Genomic DNA, 25,280 nt, shown 5'->3' with positions numbered 1-25,280 from the left:
AAGGAACTCCAAAAATAGTTTTCAAAATACTAATAGCCAATTACTACTGCACAAACTTCAAATTTTGAATTTTAATTATATTTCTTGGCACAGCAAATAAATTATAGACTGTCCATGTAGGGATAACTCGATCTTAATACTATTCTCATTTACATAATCTCGTTCATTTCCGGCCAAACACTCATCAATTCATTTCTTCTCCTTTCCATCACATCAGATACTTGGTAGTTTTTTGAACCTCCAATACACTTTCGGTTATAGGTCTGCGGCGCCCCCCATCCAAAACATAACATCGAACGTTCAGATACGCGGTGTTAGCACCTGTTACCCACAGCACGACAATTCTGTCATACCAACATAATTTCAGATATTTCATCACCTGGTTTCAATAATTCCGATAGCCGAATTTGTCACTTAGGGGCTGATCCAACTTGCCCACCGAATCAATTACTGAAACGAATCAAAAGATTCGTGTGGGTTTTGATGGTGTTCCCGGATCATCAGTTCATAATCTACATCGGTACGTGAATCCTTATACTGTCTCATCAGGGCCTCGCATAATTCCGGCCATCTAACACGGTCAAGAGCCCCATGGAAAAGCCAAAACCAGTCGTTAGTTATTCCCTTCAACATCTGATTCGTTAATGCCTCAACCCTAAAATTGAACTTTTATCTCACTAATCTCCTTCTTACCTAGTAATAAAAAGTTTTTCGTTTTTATCTCATTTGGGACGCCCCATAGGATTTTTAACACTAGACGTGACGCATTAAGCGGCACTGGTTTGCATACGTTTATTGTTGCTAATTCCCTACCTGTTTTGGTGATAGAGTTCGCTATCTCGTTACCTCTAACTCCAGCATGACCTGTTACCCATATAATGCGTATTGAGCCGTGTTGAGAGTAGTTGTTGTTTGAATGTATACATTCCAATACAGTTTTTGAAGTTACTAGCGGTCTTACTGTACCTTAGGACGTTAACGGTAGCCGGTCTCGTTAGCATTAAGCCAGTTCAGACACTATGCAATCGCCCGGACCTCCGCTTGCGGAAAGGGATTACGGTATTTGGTTCTTCAATAAAAAGTACCAGTCCCGCTCTCCCTCCTAGCACTGAGCCGCCTGTATAACAACAGTTTCCAGCCGGCATTTGCGGTAGGAATCCGTCGTTCCACGAGTGTCTGGTAGGAATTAATGTTTAACATGATACCTCAGTAACATTTCCTCTATCTTCCGATATATTACGTGTGTCGTCATGCTCGCCAAAAAGTGTGTATTCATCAAAAGCTCCAGAGTCTCTTCTATTGTTTTTATCTTGTTACCTGTTCGCAGAAAAGCTACCAGAAGTTGCGTTTTTCTGATCTAACTATTTTGTGGTATTCTTTAAGTTTGTTATGGTAGCTGTCCTAGAATGCTGCTAGCTTTTTACGGCGAGCTCTATTGTAAAGCCTTCGGACCTCTTTTCCTTTGCTACGAATTTCCCCTGTCATCCACGGTTTTTCGTAGGTAGATTTCCTCTCTCGTAGGGGACAGCACTCCTCTAATGATTTTACTAAGGTCTCTGTTAACCTATTGACATCTCTGTCTATATCATCTATGCTTAGGCATTCAATTTTTCCCTGCCCTATCCTATAAATCTATAGCAAGATTAGACGTAACAACAGGGGCATTATGCGGTACTGCCATATGTTCTATTAGAGTCAAAAGTCTTAGATTAAGATGCTGATATAGTGGTAATCGGGATGTGGATTTGTGCTTACAAGCTTGTGAGGTGGAATCGGAATGATCCTTGGTAATACGGGTACCACATTTCGGTCAAGTAGCATTAGTCCTTACGAGGTTTGATAGGCATATTTTCTTGATTTTTTGCTTGATTTCTTTCTATATTCAATTCTTTCTTAATACTAAAGCCTCCAAGGCCAATAAATAGTATTAATAAGCTACTCAGTACCTTAATAAGATAAAAAAAACTGCAACATAGTCAAACGCCATAATTTTTACATTTTCGTTTTTTAAATTTTATTGAATGAAAGCAAAAATTTCAGAAATAGCAGCAACATTTAGAATAAGTTTAGATTAGTTCGAATTGGTCACCTTTGGTACGAGTTGTGGCCTTCAAACGGCCAATGAAACCGTCACACGCTGCCCGAATGTTGCCACGCAGTATTTTGGCCTATTCCCGGCGAAGCGATTGCTTGAGGCGATGGTGCTGATTCCAAAACAATGTCTGAGACTTTCCGCTCAAAAATTTCCATTTCATTACTGATGATAGGGAATATGCTAAACTATATTGGGAACGCATAGATAAATACCGGGTTTAAACTGGTTTTATATAAAAATAATTTAATCTTACTTGGAACATCCCTATTTGTCAGAATTCTAAAAAGACTTCTAAGTATTCCGCATGCCTTTTTAAAAACCTGCCTAGCGTGTTTGTTAAATTTTAATAAATCATTGAATGTAATATCTACACCATTTATTGATAGATCTAAAGTTTTGCTTTCAGCAATTACACATTTCTTGCATTTCCCTGATGTATTTCTTTTGCATATGGCCTCGGTTTCAGATGGATTGATTTTAATGCCACAGTTATCATAAAAACGCGAAACCTTATTTATGCGATGCTTATCTTTGCACATTGCCATATACGAGTGATTCGTCATGAGCATATCATACATAAATATACTATATAAGTGTGGAGCCAGTATAGATCCTTGGGGAACTCCGCAGTTAACATCATCCAAATCTGATAAATTTTGACGAAATTGAACACAAAACTTTCTATTTGAAAAGAAGCTATAAAATAATTTGGTAACATATGGATCATTTTATACAAAACTCCTATGTGTGCTGCGTGATCAAAAGCTTTTTCTACATCTAATTTCCGTTCTCGAAGATTACACACAATATCACTTTGGAGTTTAAGAAGGGCATCTGTGGTAGAATATCCTTTCTTAAAGCCAAACTTTATTTCGGGAATATACGCCGTATTCATCCCATGACCCATTTTAATATGAATAATTCGTTCGAGAAATTTTCCTAAGTTTGAAAGCAGAGAAATCGGTCTTAAATTATTAATCTCAAAATTGTTTTTTAACAACGTGTATAATTTTGAACACTTTCCATTTTTTAGGAAAATAGGATTTATTTAAACAGTTAATAAAAATTATCGTTAAATATTTAATAGCTTTGGGAGGAATCCTTTTAATTATTTGATTGGATATGTTGTTCAAACCACATGACTTTTTATACCCTCCAGCATTCTATGGAGGGTATATTAACTTTGTCATTCCGTTTGTAACCCTACCCTACAAAGTATATATATTCTTGATCAGCGTAAAATTCTAAGACGATCTATGTCCGTTCGTCTGTCTCTTGTAATCACGCTATCTTTCGAACGAATTGAGATAGAAGGGTACAATTTTGCATACATGTATAGTTTACCAGTAGGCAGGTTAAGTCCGTAAATGGGACATGTCGGTCCATATTTTCGTATAGCCCCCATATAACGGTACCTCCCGATATTCGGTATTTTTCAGGATTTTAGTGACATTATTTATCAAAATTATTTTGAATTTCGTATATGAAGTTCGTAATGGGTACTGCAGCCTATGACAAAAAAATTTAATATGCCGGTCCACGTCTTCGTATAGCCCCCATATAACGGTACCTCCCGATAGTCGGTATTTTGACGATTTCAGTAATATTATTTACCGGAATCATTTCAAATTTCGTATTGAAAGATATTAATGGGTACTACAACTTATGGCAAAAAAAATCGTATGCAGGTACCTTCCGATACTTCGTATTTTTACGATTTTTTTATTATTCACCGTAATTGTTACAAATTTCGTATTTTAAGTTTGTAATGGGCACTATAACCTATGACAAAAAATTTCGTATGCAGGTCCACGTCTTCGTATAGTCCCTATATAACGGTTTTCATTTAAATGGTAGTTTTTTTGAAATTTTTCAATTTCCTTCGATATGGTGGAGGGTATTAAAAGATCAGCCCGGCCGAAATTAGCTACTTTTTTACTTGTTAATATTTATTGCTTTGCAAATATTGCTGATTTCATTCGTTGTTATTAGTTGAGGGATTCAAATGTGGGATACAATAGCTATCGCATTAATGACTACATCTTCCATTTTCTGAATGGTGTCATTAGTATCAATTTCAGGGTCAGATAAATTCCTGTTTGAATCTGGAAAGTTTATGCGTAATTCATCTCTTACTTCATCTTGAAAATTATTCCAGTTCGTATTTTTGTATGAAGTGAAAGAGATTGGTGTATTTAAAAGAATTTAAAGTGAGGATTTTAATGTAATTTTAGTGGAAAAAGGTTGGCAATGTAATTATTTGGAAATTTTTTGATATGGGATCAGCTAAATTGGTGCTTACTATAAAGTGGTCCAAAAATGTGGCTCCTTTCGTAAAAGACGGAATTTCGTCTTATGAAATGTAAAGATTGTTGGAGCCATGTATGTAATACACCTGCGCTGATATTGTTCATTGAGTCACCCCATGAAATATGTCTAGAATTAAATTCACACCCTAGGATTAGCCCATAGTAATTAAACTATTCAAACTTTCAAGATATTGAGTTCGATCAGCATTGCAGGGGATATAAACGTAACCAATTAAAATTTCGCGTTCAATACCGTCTAAAACTAAGGAAACACATAAAAATAAGCTAGGAATATTAAAATCTGTACCCTTCCAATTTTTTATAATTTTTTAATAGCTATTGCTACGCCTTGAGAGCTGCTATCTCTGATGAAAATGTAATTTTCAAGTGTAACTCTATGGACATTTCCTAAATGAGTTTCTTGGAAAAAAGGAAATCAATTTTATTTAGCTTTAATATGTTTGACAGTTTGATTCTTTGGCTCACTTCAATGAGTGACCTGACAATGAATGTAAGAGAATTACGGAGCATATTTGGATGTAATTTCTTTTAAAAGTTATATGCATTGGCTCTTCGCCTCTTCCTTGATACAGTTTTGAAATCTTTAAGGAAAGTTTTTTTTATGCTTTAACGTCGGAGTCTCAGTTTGATAGATATTTTTTGTTACTCCACCGATGGGAGTAAAACGCCGAATGCATCGAGCAGTGGACCGTAGGATGATATATAAAAAGAAATAAAAATACAAGAGTTTTTAATATACATGTAACTATTTATTCTTAGTTTACTTGGTGGTAACGATATTAACTGTGGCAACAATATGCCCCACTATGCACAACGATATGTGCTTGCAAACGATATTGTGGGTGTTGTCTGTCCGAATGACAGCGAAATACTACTTGATGTCTAAAGGAGGCGGCAAAACAAGTGAGAAATAAATACTCGTTAAAATGTCAAAGGTGCTATCACAATGTTGCAATAAACCGTAGCGCATACATTTTAACGAATAATTAAGGTCAATAAAAAGCAATATTTAATCCAATTCTAAATTAAATAAACTTAATCTAAATTAGTTCCAATAGTAGGTACGGGTTGTATAGTGAACTGTGAGCTTTTTATTCAAGCAAAATGTAGGCAATGGAAACGCAAATGAATCTGCAGTAACAGATTCATTCGGGATCCATCTCCGCTACAAATAAAATATGAAGCCGCAGGTGAATCTGCAGTAACAGATTCGGACTTCAACCAAGCTATATTAGTACACGAAATGTAATATTTTGATATGTGTTTTTTTTTTTTTTGTAACATTGTTTACAAATTTAAATTTCTTTTTATGATTTCCATCCGATAAATTTCTTTTTATAAATTTAATCAGGTTCCTCTTCGAAATTTGGTGCAGTGATTTTAAACGAAACAAATTAGATTTTTTTTATTTTCGACTCCAACCGATGTGGAGGATATACTTTTCGAGGGACGAAAAACTGGGCCCGAGGCTGACCACATTTCAAATAGTTGTTTGAAATGACTAGCACAATTTATTAGTTTATGTCGCTTTAACAAACAATTTATGCAATGGTTGTGGCGCTTGACGAGTGCAACCCTATCAGCGCGGTATAATTCCTTAAATTTTGAACAACAATGAAGGCGATGGATTCCTCATGAAAAAGACGACACGATTTTCCAAAAAATTGCTAGCGGTATTACGCGAATTTGTATTATGTATGTACGTATTTCTCTCTATAACTTTCCAAACACACTAGCGTGTTTATCCGCTCTGAAAGAAATATGTCTAAATCTTTCAACGAAGTAAGAGCCGCTTTGTTTTTAATACCTTGTTCCCACATCATTTGAGTTTCTTTCGGTAAACGTTGAAAGCAAACAAATACCAGTATTGGATCCCATTGATCGGTGGGAACGTTATAGGTCGACATTGAGGAGATACAATGATTAATTTGAAATCTAATATCTTTCAAACCAGAAACTGTTTCCTTGTCGAGAATCGGAAGAAAAAGTAACGACGACAACTGATGATGTACCAAAATTCCAATTTTGTCGTACTCATCATTTAATGCTTTACATGGGAGAGCGAAACGCGATTAATTAGAGGAAATTGCGAAACGATTTACCGAGCTTCTCCAGCAGTTTTTCGAAGCAAGTAATACATGCGTTCCACATCACTCAAACGAGAGTTTAAGTAAATGACGCTAAACAAATCCCGAAAGGAATGCCAAGAAGAAAAATCTCCCTCAAAATTATCAGTATCAATTGGGGGCTATGCCATATTGTGAACTACATCACAACCGGAAGAAATATTTGCGGTCATATATTCCTGTGATTCAGGAACCAAAAGAGATTGAGCCGATTGCTTATTTTATCCGCAATTTTATTCGCACTTCTTGTTAAGCAACGATATTCTATAATTGTTCTATTAATTGTTGTCATTGTACTTGAATAAATGTTAATAGAAACGTTATATTTACTTTCTGCCAAATGCAGATATTCTTTGGTTACATTTTCCGATTTTTCTAAGAGGCGCAACAATTTATTTTCCGATTGCCATAGTTTTTCTGACTTGATCTTCATTTCGTCTAGAGAAGTAAAGGCCATAATTAAATAAAGAAATACCGAACAATTTTGGGGAAAATGCATTGCTATTTATCTAATAAGTCAAAATGACCGGCTGTGGAGTGTATTAATTCTTAAAGGATCGAAAACAACAACAAAAAGTAAATACACCATAATAATTTTACACCCAATTCCAACTAATATAACAAACGGAGGTGACCGACCAACGTATTGTAGCTACTCAACCTAAACGGACACGACAGAGAGAGGAATAACCAAAAATATTCTTCCTTCGTTTGTTATGTTCATTCACTGATCTAAAAAAACACAAACAACAAGTGCTGATCAGAGAACAAACAAAGCAAGCAGGGATCTTGGTGGATGATCAAACAGTGTTGTTGTTGTTTGTGACAAACAAAACAGAAAATGAATTTGACTGTTGTTACAACGAAAAAAAGAGAATAAATGTAACAACAACAATTTGCAATATTAAAGCGGACAGACCAAACAAAAAGAATAATATTGCGATCTTTGCTTTAGGTAGTAAAGCACACCAAACTATGAGCTAGGAACAACAATGCCCGAAGGTGATTTTGTTGGAATAAACGAAACAAAATGTTAAATGTTTTGTTGTTTTACATGAAACAAAACAAAAAGATTAAATTAAAAAAAAATTAGGAAACGATTTTTTCGATTTTTGTTTTGATTATTATGCTGCCGAATGCAAGCATCCAAAATAGAAGCCAACGATTGGAGGGTAACAAAACAAGGGGGGAAGAGGTGCCGTTGTAAATCGATCTTTGTACCTAAACAAACCCGAGTGTTTTTTGTTGTCGCGGAAATTTAATAAACGGAGGTCACAGTAAACACTGCACTGCACTATACGTACCTTGTAATGCAGGAATAATGGGATGAATATTTGATTTATGGAGGATCCAAGTATCCATAAACAAACGATGATCCAAATCCGGCTCGAAGGACCAAATGTTAATGCGGCTAAATTGCGCTCTGATAAAGGGGGAGTCAAATAAATAAATATAAAAATAACATGATCCTATTAGATTCTTGCAAGTTAAATAAATGAATTCTTTATAGATATTATTATCAAGAGTTATCGACATCTACCATAGTAATTACACACGAACGTGTAATGTGTACAACGTTGAGCACAAACACTTAACTCGATAGCAAGACGGGATCACCAAGACAGACTGAAGTGAGGCGGTAGCTTTAGCGCCAATTCTTTGAAATCTGACATTGACATATCAATGTTGCAACAATAAGTAGTGAACAGATTTCAACACATGTTACAATTTTATAAGTGTTGCAACAAACTGCACCACAATTCCATTTCAAATAAATGGAGACAATGCTTACTTAAACATTAACCGGCGACCTGGGATGGTATAACAATATAAATTAATTCGATAAATAGTATAAAGTGGTGGTACAGTGCAGCATGTGAGCAGTTTCGAAAGTAAACGATAAACAAATTGATATTTCAAAGTCACCAAGAATACACAGTTATGTATTCGGATTTGATTACAGAGTTTTTTTAGATTCAAACTATAACCCACAGTTATGAGTTACTTTTAATACCCTCCACCATTTGGTACAAATTTGGCAATTTCCAAAAAAAAAAAAATAATAAAATCCGTTAAAAATTCTGTTAAAATCTTAAAAATACCGAATGCTTATACGACGACGTGGACCTGCATAGGCAACTTTTGTCATAAGTTGTTACAATATTTAAATGCGAATCTTGAAGAAAAATCTGTTTATAATGTAGCTAAAATCATCAAAATACCGAATATCGGGGGGTACCGTTATATGGGGGCTACACGAAGACGTGGACCTGCACAGATAATTTTCTTTCTTACGCTGTAGTATCCATTACGGACTTCAAATGCCAAATTTGAAACAATTCCGGCGAATAATGTCGCTAAAATCATCAAAATACCGAATATCGGGAGGTACCGTTATATGGGGGCTACATGATAACTTGGACCTACATGGCTCATTTTTTTGACTTAGGATGTAGTATCCATTACGAACTTCAAATACCAAATTTGAAACGATTCCTGTAAACAATGTCGCTAAAATCATCAAAATACCCAATATTGGGGGGTACCGTTATATGGGGGCTATATGATAACTTGGACCTACATGCCTCATTTACGAATTTAACCTGTCTACTGGCAAAATATACATGTGTGCAAAATTTTAGCCTTCTATCTCAATTTGTTCGAAAGATAGCGTGATTACAACAGACAGACGGACAGACAGACAGACAGACAGACACACAGACAGACAGACAGACAGACAGACACACAGACAGACGGACATGGCTAAATCGTCTTAGAATTTTACGCTGATCAAGAATATATATACTTTGTTGGGTCTGACATGAGTATTTCGAGGAGTTACAAACGGAATGACAAAATTAATATACCCTCCATAGTATGGTGGAGGGTATAAAAACGAGTACATTTGTAGCCATTTCACAATACGAGATTTTTATTTTGAAAAAAGTTTTGTGTATTTACTACGACGAAATGCTTAACGTACTTTCAAGTGGGCGATTTTGTCGATATGGAAGTGGTCCAGTTACAATCCAACCAAATATGGTATTTTGAGCACGCAGAGAACCAGACGAAAAGTGAAAGCTGTGGCTTTTAATAATTTTAGGATACAAGTCTGTTCCTATCAAATTATCAAACGTTTTTGAATCTGCTAACGACATTAGATAGTCGATTTCTAAGTTCGAATATGGTCGCAAGTGAGGGAAGATTTCCTGAAATCGAATTCAGCACGACCGCTGAAGTTTTAGGCACAACAAATTAACAATGTGAACAATAAACACCCGAAATGGTGGAATTGGACGAACGAACAGGAAGCTTAAATTTCTTTTCAACGCCCTAGCAGAATACAAACCTCCTTGATGAACGACATTCACCATGGCTGTGCCCAAAAAATCGATTAATTCTGCGCAGCGTTAAATGCCTGTCGAACTACATTTCCAGCCGATGTGGAGGAACAAGTTGCATTTGAATCAGGGGATTGACCATTGCTTGGCAATTCGAGGGACAAAAAGGTGGAGCCGAAATTGACAAATGAAAACTTGGAGTTGTTCCCATTGGACTTGAAAATTTAAATCAACTTAAAATATTCCAAATTACTTACCAAAATGTATTTATTTTTGTTCAAAAAATCACAAAAATGTAAAAGACTCGAAAAGTCCCCAAAAGAAATTCAAAAAATATCGACTATGATTGAATAAAATTAAATAAAACTATGTAAATTGTGTATGTTTAATTAACCAACGCAAAAGTTCAAATGTGCCGACTATAGGGTGCACGCTACTAAAATTGTCCAAAATGCTTTTAAGTAGTCATACACACACTTATATATAATATTCACCAAAAAATCTAACTTTGGATGAAAGGTATTACTTAACAAAGAAGAACAACCAATCAACGTATGTATGTTTATTGCTGACGCTCAAGCGATGGCTGCCAGTAACAGTATTAGCAACGAGAAAGCTGTAAAGCATAAATATGTCACTAACATAAATATGTGAATTAGATTTTATTTTATTTATCTCATACGAACATGAGATCACAACTCAAATGTGACAAAGCAAAAAGTGATAACATTCATGCAAAATAGAATGCGCCAAATTCACTGTTTTTTTATTTTTCCAAATATTTTTTTTTTTTGCTCTTGCACTTTTCGATGTTGTTGTCCACGACAATTGGACTTTGACCACAAACAAAAAGGGGAACTCCGCGAGGCGTTGTAAAATGACCGTTTTGTTATTGAAATATTTTTATACCCTCCACCATAGTATGGAGGGTATATTAAGTTTTTCATTCCGTTTGTAACACCTCAAAATATACATTTCAGACCCCACAAGGTATATATATTCTTGATCAGCATAAAATTCTATGTCGATTTAGCAACAAAATGAAGTAGGGTGATAAAATTTTACTCAAATGTCTATTGTGTCTGCAGGACATTTGGTATTGAAAATGGGCCATGTCTTCGTATCGCCCCCTATATAACGGTACATACCGACATTCGGTATTTTGATTTTAGCGACATTATTTACCGGAATTGTTTCAAATTTGGTACTTGAAGTTCGAAATACATACTACAGCATAAAACAGAAAATGGGCAATGTAGGTCCATGTATTCGTATAGCCCCCCATATAACGGTACCTTCCGATATTAGGTATTTTGATGATTTTGGCGACATTATTTACCGGAATTGTTTCAAATTTTGTACTTGAAGTTCGTAACGGATACTACAGTCTAAGACAGAAAATGAGCCATGTAGATCTGCGTTTTCGTATAGGCCCCATATAAGGTACCCCCCGATATTCAGTATTTGATGATTTTTGCGACATTATTTACCGGAATTATTTAAAGTTCGTAATGGATACTGCAGCCTATGACAGAAAATTGTCTATGCAGGTCCAGGTTTTATAACCTTAATGGTACCTTCCTCTATTCGGTGAATATTGCAATAGCTTATGACAAAAGTTGCCTATGCAAGTCCACGTCATCGTATAGACACTAATATACGGCTACATTCGGTATTTTTAAGATTTTAGCAGAATTTTTAACGGATTTTATTGTTTTGAAAATTGCCAAATTTGTACCAAATGGTGGAGGGTATTCAAAGTTCGGCCCGGCCGAACTTTCAGTTTTTTACTTGTTCTTTATTTGTTTTCGCGGGCTCACAACAATAAAAATGCAGTGCACCTACCTTTTATAAGGGAATATGATGTTGGTTTTGATGATGATGATGTTGGCGAAAATGATGTTGATGCTGGGAATTTCTTCCACACGAACATAGAAGGCAACAACCAAAGACATCAATTGCGATGGACTGTATTTGTTGGTGGCTCGTTTATCGATCGCCGCTCGACAGGATCAAATGTTTAGCTCAGAAGGGCTCCGCCGATGGGAGTAAAACGCCTTATGTGTCGAGCAGTACACACAAGAGTTTTTCTCACAAGGGTTTTTCTTAATATGCATGTGTAACTATTTCTGCTTAGTTTGGTTGGTGGTAATGATATACCTGTGGCAACAATATGACTCTCTATGCACAACGATATGTGCTTGCAAACGATATTGCGGGTGTTGCCTGTCCGAATGACAGCGAAATTCTACTTGATGTCTAAAGTAGGCGGAAAAATAAGGTACAGATAATTACTCGTTAAAAGTCAAAGGCGTTAACACAAGGTTGCAATAAACCATAGCGCATACATATTAATTAATAATTAGGGACCAAACCAGAGGTCTATAAAAAGCAATATTTAATCTAATTCTAAATTAAACAGCCGGATTTTGTTTTACTTGCATCTTGCATACTATCGCTTTGGATCAACCAAATTAAAATTATTTTTAACACTAGATACGCTTTTAGCAGCAAACCCCTAAGCTCGTCTTCTGATTTTCCAGTTAACAGTGTAATCAGAAAAAGTCCTGTATCGATATAATTCTTCCTTGAAAATTCAGTGGAAAATTTTGATATTTCGTTTGTGTCAGTGTATGTCTTAGTTCTGTTACATTAACATAAAAAAGAAAAATTAGTGAACAAAATCTCTCAAGGCTGTTGATGACCCATTCATCCTCGGCTATTTTTGTTATTAAAATTCAATTTAATGATTTTAAAATTCTATATTTTTTCCGATTTTTATATTTTCTATTTTTTAAAACACATAAAATAGAAATCTTATATAAACGTGTTTAATTTAAGCCCCCATACCTTCTGATAGCAAATAGAAGAAGATTTTTTTTGGCAATATATCTAGGCAGACTTTATTCTATTCGAAATTTGTTTGTAGGATCCAAAATGCAATGCATAAATTGGAGCCAATTTCAATAAAAAATTGGCAAATATATTTCTAAACTGTATCTGATATCTGGTACCAAATATCATTATTATCAAATACATATAACAATTTTAAAATATCAAGTCGTATGAAACATATACTTTATATATTTAACAAGGAAAGATTTTTAAGTTGGTTCATATTTGTATACCCTCCACCATTCTATGGAGGGTACATTAACTTTGTCATTCCGTTTGTAACTCCTCGAAATATTTATAATAGACCCAACAAAGTGTATATATTCTGGATCAGCGTAAAATTCAAAGACGATCTAGCAATGTCCGTCTGTCTGTCTGTTGTATTCACGATATCTTTCGAAGGAATTGAACAGAAGCATGTTAGGTTCGTAAATGTTTTCGTATAGCCCCCATATAACGGTACCTCCCGATATTCGGTATTTTTATGATTTAAGCGACATTATTCACCGGAGTTGTTTCAAATTTGGTATTTGAAGTTCGTATGGGTACTACAGTCTAAGACAAAAAATTTTGTAAAATTTTACGAACTTAACCTGCCTACTGCTAATCTATGCATGTATGCACAATTTTAGCCTTCTATCTCATTTCGTTCAAAAGACGTACATCGTATGTACGTACAGACAGACGTACATCGATACATCGTCTTTGAATTTTACGCTGATCCAGAATATGTACCCTTACAAATGGAGTGACAAAGATAATGTACCCTCCATAGAATGGTGGAGGGTATAAAAATATGAACCAACTTGAAAATGTTTCCTTGTTACAGCCAGTCCAAGCCTGAAAGTAACGGGACTCTTACCATTAAATATGGAAACAGTTCAAAAATAATATAACACTGAAGGATTGAGAGTAAGGTGTAGAACTGATCTATTGATGTGGAAAGTAAAAACAAAAAATGCACGCTAGAATACAGATGACTTACGTCATCATCCCTCGTTGAAAGGCCTTTCAATTCAAGTTGGGTAAGTTTTTGTGCTGTTAATAAAAAAATATATATTATTGTTCTCCACAACATTGCACTTATTAAATAATTGAAACGTGTGTTTTTAAAAAGTTATCATGCGAATTTTCGTTATCATGCGTTTAAATCATCTTCTCAAGTTGAAAAGTTACCACAAATGAGTGCATGTACATACACCCCAGATTAGTATGCTAATTTAGTGAACTAATTTATAAGTAATAATATTTGATTCCAAGTTTTAGAAGGCAATTAGGATCATTTACATATCTCGGACATTTGTTTCCAGCTGATAGATCTCAGTGTTCACCAAGTATTGATTTATTCTTCTTTTTTGAGAAGTGCAGAATTTTTTTCATCGACTTCAAGGTTATATAGGAGATGCAGTCACTTTGTAAGTTTCGATATGACTGATCAACGTCTGTCCAGCAAATTTTACAGCCCAACCAAATGGCGGAAAGATAGGCTGTGTGCCTTCTTTTCAAATCTCGTCTTTTCCAATGAAACGAATCCCCGGTGTCTGACGAAGCTAAATTCTAGAAAAATCAGTATGACCACACCTGAACGAAACAAAGCTATTTTTACACAGAATTATACTCAATTATCTGAATCCACCACTGAATCCACTGTTGATCATACATAGTATATTTTAGGAAGCAGTCCTACTCTGAACTGTGCTACTTAGTGAAAACCATGTCGGTGTATGGTGACGATAAATTTGCAAACCGGAAAACAAACCAACACAAGCTCTAATATATTTTCATTCACATATCCTACACCAATTGTAGTACAGGGTGATGATTTCTATAATTACTTTTATCTTTTCTTCTTACATTGAGGTACAATTTTGAAGAGATAATTTTGTTTGTCGGAGATTCAGATTTTAACAAAACATTAATTGAACCAAATTGTATGTTGCGTAACATCTTCTCGAAATACATGTCTCATACGACTTGGCATTTTAAAATTGTTATATGTATTTGATAATAATGATATTTGGTACCAGATATCAGATATAATTTAGAAATATATTTGCCAATTTTTTTTTTCGAAATTGCCTCCAATTTAGATACATGTCTTTCAGATTTGACTTAAATGTTGTACCAGTCATTCTACTTTTTTCAATTACTATCCATTTTTGATCCTACAACCAAGATTTGCATAGAATAAAGTCTGCTAAGATTTATTGCCAAAAAAGTTTTCTATCAGAAGGTAAGAAATAATCCGTTTATATAAGATATCGATTTTATGTGTCTTAAAAAATAGAAAATATTAAAATCGGAAAAAAAATAAATAGAATTTTAAACTCATTAAATTGAATTTTAATACCAAAAAATGGACGATCCAATAGCCGGGGATGAATGGATTATGTCCAATAAACAGCTTTAAGGGATTTTGTCCACTAATTTTTGTCTTTAATGTTAATGTAAGAGAACTAAGACATACACTGACACAAAAAATTAAAATTGTTAACAAAAGTCAAAGGAAAAGTAAATTGTACCAGTTCATCCAGAAATGATGGAACTTCTTAAAGATAAAGAAATGGCTGCATACACGCCCCAAGAACAAAAAAACGCACCAGATTATTAATAAGAGGACTTCATTACAAATCCAATTTAAATGAGATAAAAGATGAAATTAATTTTATGGTTCCCAATACTGTTGACGAAGAGTCAAAATTTTCCACGGAATTTCCAAGGAAGAATAACATTGATATATGACTTTTTTCTGATTACACTGTTACATGGAAAATCAGATGACGAGCTTAGGGCCTTAGATATATTTTTGGATAAAGAAGTACGTGGCAAACTCCCAAGTTTAATTTAAAGGGTCCTCATTGTTTTCGTTGTCAGGGTCGGGGTCATATTTCGACAAAATGTAGTAGAATACGCTTGTGCGTCAAATGTGAGTCATGTGATTGAGTAAGGTGATTGTAAATTCGTCTCAAGTGATGAAAATAAACCATATTGCGCTAATTGCAAATTGTTTGGTCATCCTGCGAGTTACAGGGGTTGTCCTTCATATAAAAATTATATGAAGCAAAAATAGGAAATAAGAGCAACAGCAAGAGCAAAAACGTATCTAGTGTTTTGCTGCGAAAAACGTATCTAGTGTTTTAAATAAACAGGCCATTATTAAAGAATTTATAAAAACAGCAAAAAAAAAAAATAGAAACTTTCCTTATTATACCCTAAACCATACTATGGAGGATATATTAATTTTTTGGCACACATGTTTATTTTGTCAGTAGGCAGGTTCGTAAATGGGCCATGTAGGTCCACGTTTTCATATAGCCCCCATATAACGGTACCTCCCGATATTCGGTATTTTGATGATTTTAACGACATTATTCACCGGAATTGTTTTAAATTTGGCATTTGAAATTGAAAATGGATACTACAGCCTGAGACAGAAAATTGTCTGTGCAGGTCCACGTCTTCGTATAGCCCCCATATAACGGTACCTCCCTATATTCGGTATTTGGATGATATTAGCGACATTATTCACCGTAATTATCTCAAATTTTGTGTGTGAAGTTCGTAGTGAATACTACAGCCTAAGGCAGAAAATTGTCTATGTAGGTCCACGTCTTCGTATAGCCCCCATATAATTGTACCTCCCAATATTCGGTATTTAGATATTTCAGCGTCATTATTCACCGTAGTAGTTTCAAATTACATATTTAGAGTTCGTATTGGAAACTATAATCTGTGACAGAAAATTGTCTATACAGCCTGTGACAGAAAGTTGTATATGCAGGTCCAGGTCTTCGTATAGCTCCGATATAACGGTACCTCCCTATGTACGGTAGTTTGATGATATCAGCTACATTATTCACCGTTTATTTCAAGTTTCGAATTCAAATATGGTAATGGCTTGTGACAAACAATGCCTATGTATGTGCACGTCGTACAGACCCTAATATAACGGCTATATTCGGTATTTTTAAGATGTTAGCAGAATTTTCGAAAATTTCCAAATTTGTTCTAAATGGTGGAGGGTATTCACAGTTCGGGCCGGCCGAACTTAGTGCTTTTTTATTTTTACTGGTATTGAACGCGAGATTCTAATTGGTTACGTTTATATTCCCTGCAATGCCGATCGAACTCAATATTATAAAGGTTTGAATAGTTTACACCATGCTTCCTGTACTTACTATGGGCGAATCTTAGGGTGTGAAATTAATTCTTGACATATTTCATGGGGTGACTCAATGAACATTATCAATGGAGGTATATTACATACATGGCTTCAACAATCTTTACATTTCATGAGAATTTCCGACGAAATTCCGTTTGTTCCCAATGGAGCCACATTTTTGGACCATTTTATAGTAAGCACCAATTTAGCTGATCCCATATCTAGAAATTTCCAAATAATTACATTACCAACCTTTTCCGACCATTTTCCACTAAAATTACATCTAAAATTATCCTCACTTTAAATTCTTTTAAACACACCAAAATCTTTCACTTCATACAAATATACGGACTGGAATAATTTTCAAGATGAAGTAAGAGATGAATTACTCTTAAACTTTCCAGATTCAAACAGGAATTTATCTGACCCTGAAATTGATCCTAATGACACCATTCAGAAAATCCCACATGTGAATCCCTCAAATAATATTAATAGATGAAATCAGCAATATTTGCAAAGCAATGAATATTAAGAAGTAAAAAAACAGCTAATTTCGCCCGGGCTGAACTTTTAATACCCTCCAACATATCGAAGGAAATTGAAAAATTAAAAAAAATGCCCAAAACTACCATTTGAATGAAAACCGTTATATAGGGACTATACGAAGACGTGGACCTGCATACGAAATTGTTTGCCATAGGCTATAGTGCCCATTATGAACTTCAAATACGAAATTTGTTACAATTACGGTGAGTAATGTCGCAAAAATCATGAAAATACGAAGCATCGGGAGGTACCGTCATATGGAGGCTATACGTGGATCTGCATACGAATTTTTTGCCATTAGTTGTAGTACCCATTAAGATCTTTCAATACGAAATTTGAAACGATTCCGGTGAATAATATTGCTGAAATCTACAAAATACCGACAATCGGGATGTACCGTTATACGGGGGCTACACGAAGACGTGGACCTGCTTATACAATTTTTTGTCGTAGGCTGTAGTACCCATTGCGAAATTCAAGTACGAAATTCGAAATAATTCCGGTAAATAATGTCGCTAAAATCATGAAAATAACGAATGTCGGGAGGTACCCTTATATGTGGGCTATACGAAAACATGGACCGACATGGCCCATTTATGAACTTAACCTGCCTACTGGTAAACTATGCATGTATGCAAAATGTTAGCCTTCTATCTCAATTCGTTCGAAACAGACAGACAGACGGACAACGCCAGATCGTGTTAGAATTTTACGCTGATCCAGAATATATATACATTTTAAGGCCTGTTCTGAATATTTGGAGGAGTTACAAACGGAATGACAAAGTTGATATGCCCTCCATAGAATGCTGGAGGGTATGAAAAGTCATGTGGTTTAGACAATATATCCAATCATATAATTAAAAGTAATCCTGCCAAAGCTATAAAATACTTAACGATAATTTTTATGAGTTGTTTAAATAAATCCTATTTTCCTAAAAAATGGAAGGTGTTCAAAATTATACACGTTGTTAAAAAACAATTTTGAAATTAATAATTTAAGACCGATTTCTCTGCTTTCAAACTTAGGAAAATTTCTCGAACGAATTTTTCATATTAAAATGAATCATTGGATGACTACGGCGTATATTCCCGAACTACAGTTTGGCTTTAAGAAAGGATATTCTACCACAGATGCCCTTCTTAAACTCCAAAATGATATTGTGTGTAATCTTCGAGAACGGAAATGTACTTCGAGAACGGAAATTAGATGTAGAAAAGGAAATTTTGATCACGCATCACACATAGGAGTTTTGTATGAAATGATCCATTTGTTATCAAATTATTTTATAGCTTCTTTTCAAGTAGAAAGTTTTGTGTCCAGTTTCGTAAAAAAAATATCAGATTTAGATTATGTTAACTATGGTGTTCCCCAAGGATCTATACTGGCTCCACACTTATATAATATATTTATGTATGATATGGTCATGACGAATCACTCATATATGGCAATGTGCAAAGTTAAGCATCACGTAAATAAGGTTTCAATCCATCTAAAACTGAGGCCATATGCATAAGAAATACATCAGGGAAATGCGAGAAATATGTGGTTCCTGAAAGTAAAACTTTACCATTAGGTAATACCATGAAACATTAAGGTATTACATTCAATGATTTATTAAAATTTAACAAACACGCTAGGCAGGTTTTGGGAAAGGCATTCGGAGTACTTAGAACTTTTCTTAGAATTCTGACAAATAGGTATCTTTCAAGTAAAACCAGTTCAAAACCGGTATATCTGGGCCTAATTACGGCATCCGCAATCAAATGCAAAATCGTATCGACATGAATTACGACTCGAATTTATTGTTGGGATGATTGCATTCGATCGTAATTTGTATCGAATTTACCGATTTTGTTACATTTGACAATGTCAAATTTGCCACCTTTAAGAATAAATAAAACATGTTGTTATTAATTGGTTAAAAAGTGAAAATTTGGAAAAATGGATGAGGAATTGTGTTTTTTTATGTCATCGTCGGATTCGGAAGATGATTTCATTGTAAACATCTTAAGAAAACAAATCCGTGATAAAACAATTCTTTATCTTTGCCAGAAAATATGTAAGTACACTCATTTTAAGAAACCACAACTGCTGTTATAGTTTTTCTTCACATTGAAGGTTTAAACAACGCTTACGTGTTTCAAAGGAAGCTTTGAAATATATTTTATCAGAACTGAACATTGGAAATTTTTGAGCGGAAAGTTCTCAGACATTGTATTGGCAAATACAGGGCGAGTAGAAAAAACTGCAACCAACTTCAGACTGCGGTCTTTTCTAAACGACTCGTCCGACATTAGTTAAAATTATTTCAGTGACAGCTCATTATGTTGTTTACAAGCGTTCAAAAGTGTGATAGTGTGATTTGTTTATATTTGACTGGAAAACCACAAGTGGCTATCGCTAGAGAACTCCAGCATTTAAATGTGAATAGTTTGTAAACAAACATAATGATCGTGTTTACTTGCCAAAGAGATCAGCTGGAAATGTGCACCTTCGGTTATGAACCAGAACTCAAGCGCCGGCCATGGTGATGTTGTGGGCCGCCGTAATCGACCTTGGCATCGGAATAAACGCCGAATATTATCACGAAAATATTTTGGAGGGTAAATCCTTGGGCACGCAAACAACACCATCGCACTCAGCACGCGCCACCCAAGAATTACAAAATGAGGTTCCTCGCTTCATTTCCAGCGCACAATGGCCACCAAAATCTCCGGATACCAATCCGTTGGATCACCAAAGTGTCGATCATCCCAAGCAAGCGCTTCGCCGGGAATGGGTCAAAATACCGCCGACCAACATACGGCCAGCGTGTGACGGTTTCATTTTCCGTTTGAAGGCCATAATTTGTGCCATGGTGACCAATTCGAACAATTTGATACTATTTCCGACATATTTGCATTCTACAATAAAATTTAAAACAAATGTAAATATTATGGCTTTTGACTTTGTTGCAGTTTTTTATCTCACCCTGTACTATGAATCTAGAGATACTCCAACAGGATAGTTTATGGAGAATCCAAAATGTTGTTTCGCACATTTATGACTTGATTTCTAAATATATTCATCGAATCCGTTATCATGAAAATAACTATGTATCTAAAATATATGATGATCAAAGATTTTATAGCTGGGCAAATACAAATTACTTCCTCAAATTATGACATTCTATCACTATTCATTTTTTACAAAAGTTCTACCTGGTACACTCAGGGGTTAATATGCAGATTGTTTACTTGCAATAAGATTTCCTTTCTTTCGACTTTTTTTATTTTATTTATTTTAGTTTGTAAGTTTAATCGAGTTTCACACTCTAAACAAATTTATTCCCGGGTGTATAGTTTTGTAGAAACTGTACTTGTTGTATGAATAGTTTGTATGTTGAATATACTTTTTAAATTCTTATCTTATTTGTATTTGTCTTTGCCGAAGATTGTAATTTAGTTTTAGAAAGAACCTACGTTGCATGTGTTTTCCATATGCTAGGTTTATGGTCCGTAATAAATAATGTAATAAATATCACGGCCATAAGTAGAAGATACGAAAGAGTCGATCACAAAGTAGGTACGTTCCGCTTTCTCCCGCAGCGTAATGTGTGCGTGGGGTGCATTATGTATTTAGACACAGCAAGCATTAATAAGTAAGTGCATGTGTAAATGTATCAGATGTAAGGTTTTGTTTTAAGAAAATGTTGAAAATAAATTGAGCTCCCTTCGAGCCACGAAACAAGAAACATCATTTGTGGCATTGTCTCATTCCTTCTTGGTTACACAGTATTGTAATGAGGTTAGGAGTCGAGCTTATCGTTTGGTGACACAGACGTGATAAGTCCGCAGTAGCAGATTTATCCGCAAATGAAGTGATAGGCTATAATTTCAGTGTTCGTAAAATTATTAGTATATGCAAAAATAATAACATGATAGGCGCACATTTTCGTAGTAGTGAAGTGTGTTAAGGTTATAGGTTGTAGCTGCGTGAAAGCTGCACTGTTGAAGCAAAGACAGTGATAGATCATTTCGTTGCGTAAAAGGAGACGTGATAGGTATACAGTGAAAGATTCTGTCGATCTAGTTAAAAGTGACTTCTTTCGTTTTTTGTTTATTTATGCGAACATACATTTCGTCAATATGAATTTTGGAGACTTCAGTCAACATCAAAAGATGTTGGGCGAGAATATTTTGTCGCTATATTTAGAACTGGGCAAAATTGCTCAATATGGTTTAATTAAGGAAGCTAGGGAAAAATGTTCCAAATTAGGTAGTTCTTTTACCGAAGAAAGAAAGGAATATTTAAATAACGAAAGGGATCTCCAACGTATGTGAAAAAATTGCATTCTCAGATTGCATAGTCGCTTTGGAAGTGCGGTATGCCATAAAAAATATCGAGAGAGATCTAAACGGAATAGGTGGTTTTGTACCCATAGAAACTCCACAATTAGATATTGATTATTAAGCTGAGGCGAACAGCTTAAGTTCACCGTAACAGTGTGGAAGAAAGTCCTCAATATTCCATTCACAGCCGCCAGATATTGGGATAACGGTTAAACTAATCGATGCAGTATTTGGTTTTTGGGAGGAGATTAGAAGAGTTATTTTCTCAAGAATAGAAAACATCGATAGCAGTTTTCAACAACACAGGATGACTACACAAGTCATTATCATTTTCCCAAAATCTGTTACCGCATAGTGAGAAGTGGGAGTATTGTAATAATAGCACATAAAAAGGTGAACATCAAGAAATGTGTTGAAAATATTTCGGGTAGTTTAGGGATTCAGCAGGAAGTAGTTGAGGACATAGAAACTATTGAAAAAAAAAAATGAAAACGTACCCGTTGATGTCTCTCGAAAGTTTAACATTGAAATAACGCGTTAAATTCAAAAGAGCCAAAGTTACAGGCAACGAAGAAAAAAATATCAGTTGATGAAGAGCTACCAACAAGAAATGAAAATATTGCATCCAGAGAAAAGGTGCCGCAAATGCAAGAACCATTGGAATTGCCCAAATGGGAAGAAAGCATAACGAAGATTGGTGAAGAAAAACAGAATGATCATAGTGAGACTGCAGTGAAATCAAAACCGATGGTAGCTGCCACTAAACCGATGGTTGGCGCAAACGACGGCTGTGGAAAAAAAAAATAACAATACACCACAACGAATCAATGTTTTCAATCGAGCTAATGTAGCAGCTACCATCATCGACAATAAAAAATACTTAAAAATAATAAAGTAATTCTATGAAAAAAAAAAAAAAAAACAAACAAAAAATGAGTCCCCAGACAATAACTAAAATTAAATAATAAACAATAACCTGCAATCAGCAATCCAATGAACAGACAAATATTCAAAACACCTCTTCCCTTATATGTCGATGGAACAAGTAAAATTATTTAGTGTCTGAGGCAGCTCTTGGAAATAAAAATTGAGGGTTCCGATATGACTTAGAAAACACAAACTTATATAAGGGAGAATTAAACTTAAATTATAATCCTGTAATGCTAGAGAAGCAGGTGATAGTCCACTTATTTCTCTAAGGACAGACCAAGAAGCATAATAACAAACTGCAAGATACGATCGTATTGGCTCAACCCAAACACATATCTAACAATAGAATTAACAAGCTTGCGAACACAGAATTTAACAAGCATTCGTACCATAAATTTGACATGAGACGTTAAAAAGGTTCTGGCTAGCATCATCCTAACACTAAGAGGAGGCAAGTGATATTGGAGTCTAAAGAGCCTCCTAAGCAAAGAATCAACATGAGCTGAAAAGCTAAGCTTGATGTCAATTTTTAAACCTAAACAACTCATCCACAAAATTAGCAACAAAGGAACCAACACTGATGAACAGCTTCAGTCTTATTCCAATCGACAGCCAAACCATTAGAGAAGATCCACATAGAAAGCAAATGCAAGGTAATGTTCGTCACATTTTTCAATTCAAAGAGATCTGCACTTCTATAGAAGACATGAATGTCATCCGCACACACAGAACCTATAATGTCTTTTAAGAACATAAAAGGGCAAAGAAAAAGCAAAGGACTAAGTTTAGACCATTGTGGGACACCACACCGAACAGCATAAACATCAGACTGAGCACTTCTATGTAAAATACGATGAAGTCAATCTACATGAAGAAAGACAGATTGAGCACTTCTATGTAAAATGTCAATCTACATGAAGAAAGAGAGAAATCAAATTTGTCTCTCGACTTATAGAACAGATGCGTATGATTCACAGAATCAAAAGTCAAGGCCAGTAAGAAAACCAACATCAGAATCACGAATTAGATCAGTGAGGCTTAAGAGATGAACCGTAGTGCTACAACTACGCCGAAACCCGTACTGAGAACTACTTAAACATTTATTGTCATACAGAAACTCAACAATAGCATCCCTTATAATATGCTTAACTATCTTCGAAATAGGCGGTAATATGTTTATTGGATGAATCGACACAGGCACTACATGAGCAACCTTCCATGCATGTGGAAAGGTTGACGGCATAAAGTACAATTTATGAAATCATCATTTCTTGGGCGAATACTGCTTGAAGCAGTAGCAACAAAAGAAGAAATTTTGAACCAGCCAATTAAACAACGCTGGTTGTTGGTCAACATTACTCCTAAGATACAGAGGACTTTAATCTATATTACAATGTCTCTCACAATCCGTCAATCGGTCCTATGAAAATCCAGGAAGTTAAGAAGCTTTCTTAATATCAAATATCAATGCCACTACCAACAAGCCGATATTTTTACTTGTCAACCTTATTTGTTATATCTAGATGGTCGCAAACTTTGGCAATTAAAATTACCATAAGTAAGTTTACCTGACCATAGGCCAAAGATTCCAATCAAGTTACTGCACTAAAAGTCGAAGAATACTGACACTTACGCCATTAACGTATTTATTTCCAGGCACACGACGGCTCTTTCATAAGGCTTAAATTTGGTTGTTCTTACCAAAAATTCCAAATCTGGATTTTATGAAAATGATAGAATGATTAGCTGCTGCTAGAATGGTGAAAAAATTTATTCATAATATGATGGTTTTTTTCCCTATGATCGGAAAAAAATTTAGTGACACGCAATGGTTTTTATTAACAGAATGATAGTTTTTGGAAGCGACTCTCACCAAAAACAACAGTTGTGCCTGCAAGTTAAAAAGAAGTGACGTTTATTTGCAGTCATAACAATAGAATAACAGCAGAAGAAAAAGAGAAAATTTGCATTGAGAAAGAAAGAGATGCAATTTTAGAAATAAATAAAATACAAATAAGATTGTTTATCCACGATGTTATTTGCAAAAAAGTATGAAAAATATAAATCATAAGACCTAAAACATGCATGTACTAGGGATTCCTAATATCCGTCCAGATTTATATCTTTTAATGAAATAATTCAGGTGGCCGTTAAAAAACCAAGATTAAAAGGGTGTACAATACCGACCGGTATATGTGGATGAACTACACTTCGTCTTTATCACAATATAAAGTGTAGATATTGAATCCTTCTTAGTCTTTTAAATATTTTTTAATTAGTTTCGTTATTAACGATTTATCTATTGTCTGCACAAAAAAGATTTTGCGACTACTTTCTAGGATTTAGTTATTAAATCCCGTGAATGAGCGTGTTACCCTATATATATTTATAGTACATATATCTTTTTTATATCATCTACAAATTGTAAATCCCTTTTTCGAATTACGGGATCAAACCCCAATGTGTTTTCTGTAATTTTATTTCCAAGTTTGCTGCAATTTGTTTGAAAAATTCCCAAGTA

General features: G+C 34.8%; 1 protein-coding gene across 3 annotated transcripts in view; it reads left to right on the top strand.

The window, feature by feature from the left end:
- LOC101890066 (E3 ubiquitin-protein ligase MIB2-like) overlaps nt 1-25,280 on the top strand; it is a 305,563-nt gene that overhangs the window by 154,570 nt on the left and 125,713 nt on the right. The gene's annotated exons all lie outside the window — the stretch shown is intronic.

Source organism: Musca domestica, unplaced genomic scaffold (assembly GCF_030504385.1).
Source record: "Musca domestica strain aabys unplaced genomic scaffold, Musca_domestica.polishedcontigs.V.1.1 5, whole genome shotgun sequence".
In the NCBI taxonomy this organism is placed as follows: domain Eukaryota; kingdom Metazoa; phylum Arthropoda; class Insecta; order Diptera; family Muscidae; genus Musca; species Musca domestica.
This window is presented reverse-complemented; position numbering and strand designations above follow the sequence as displayed.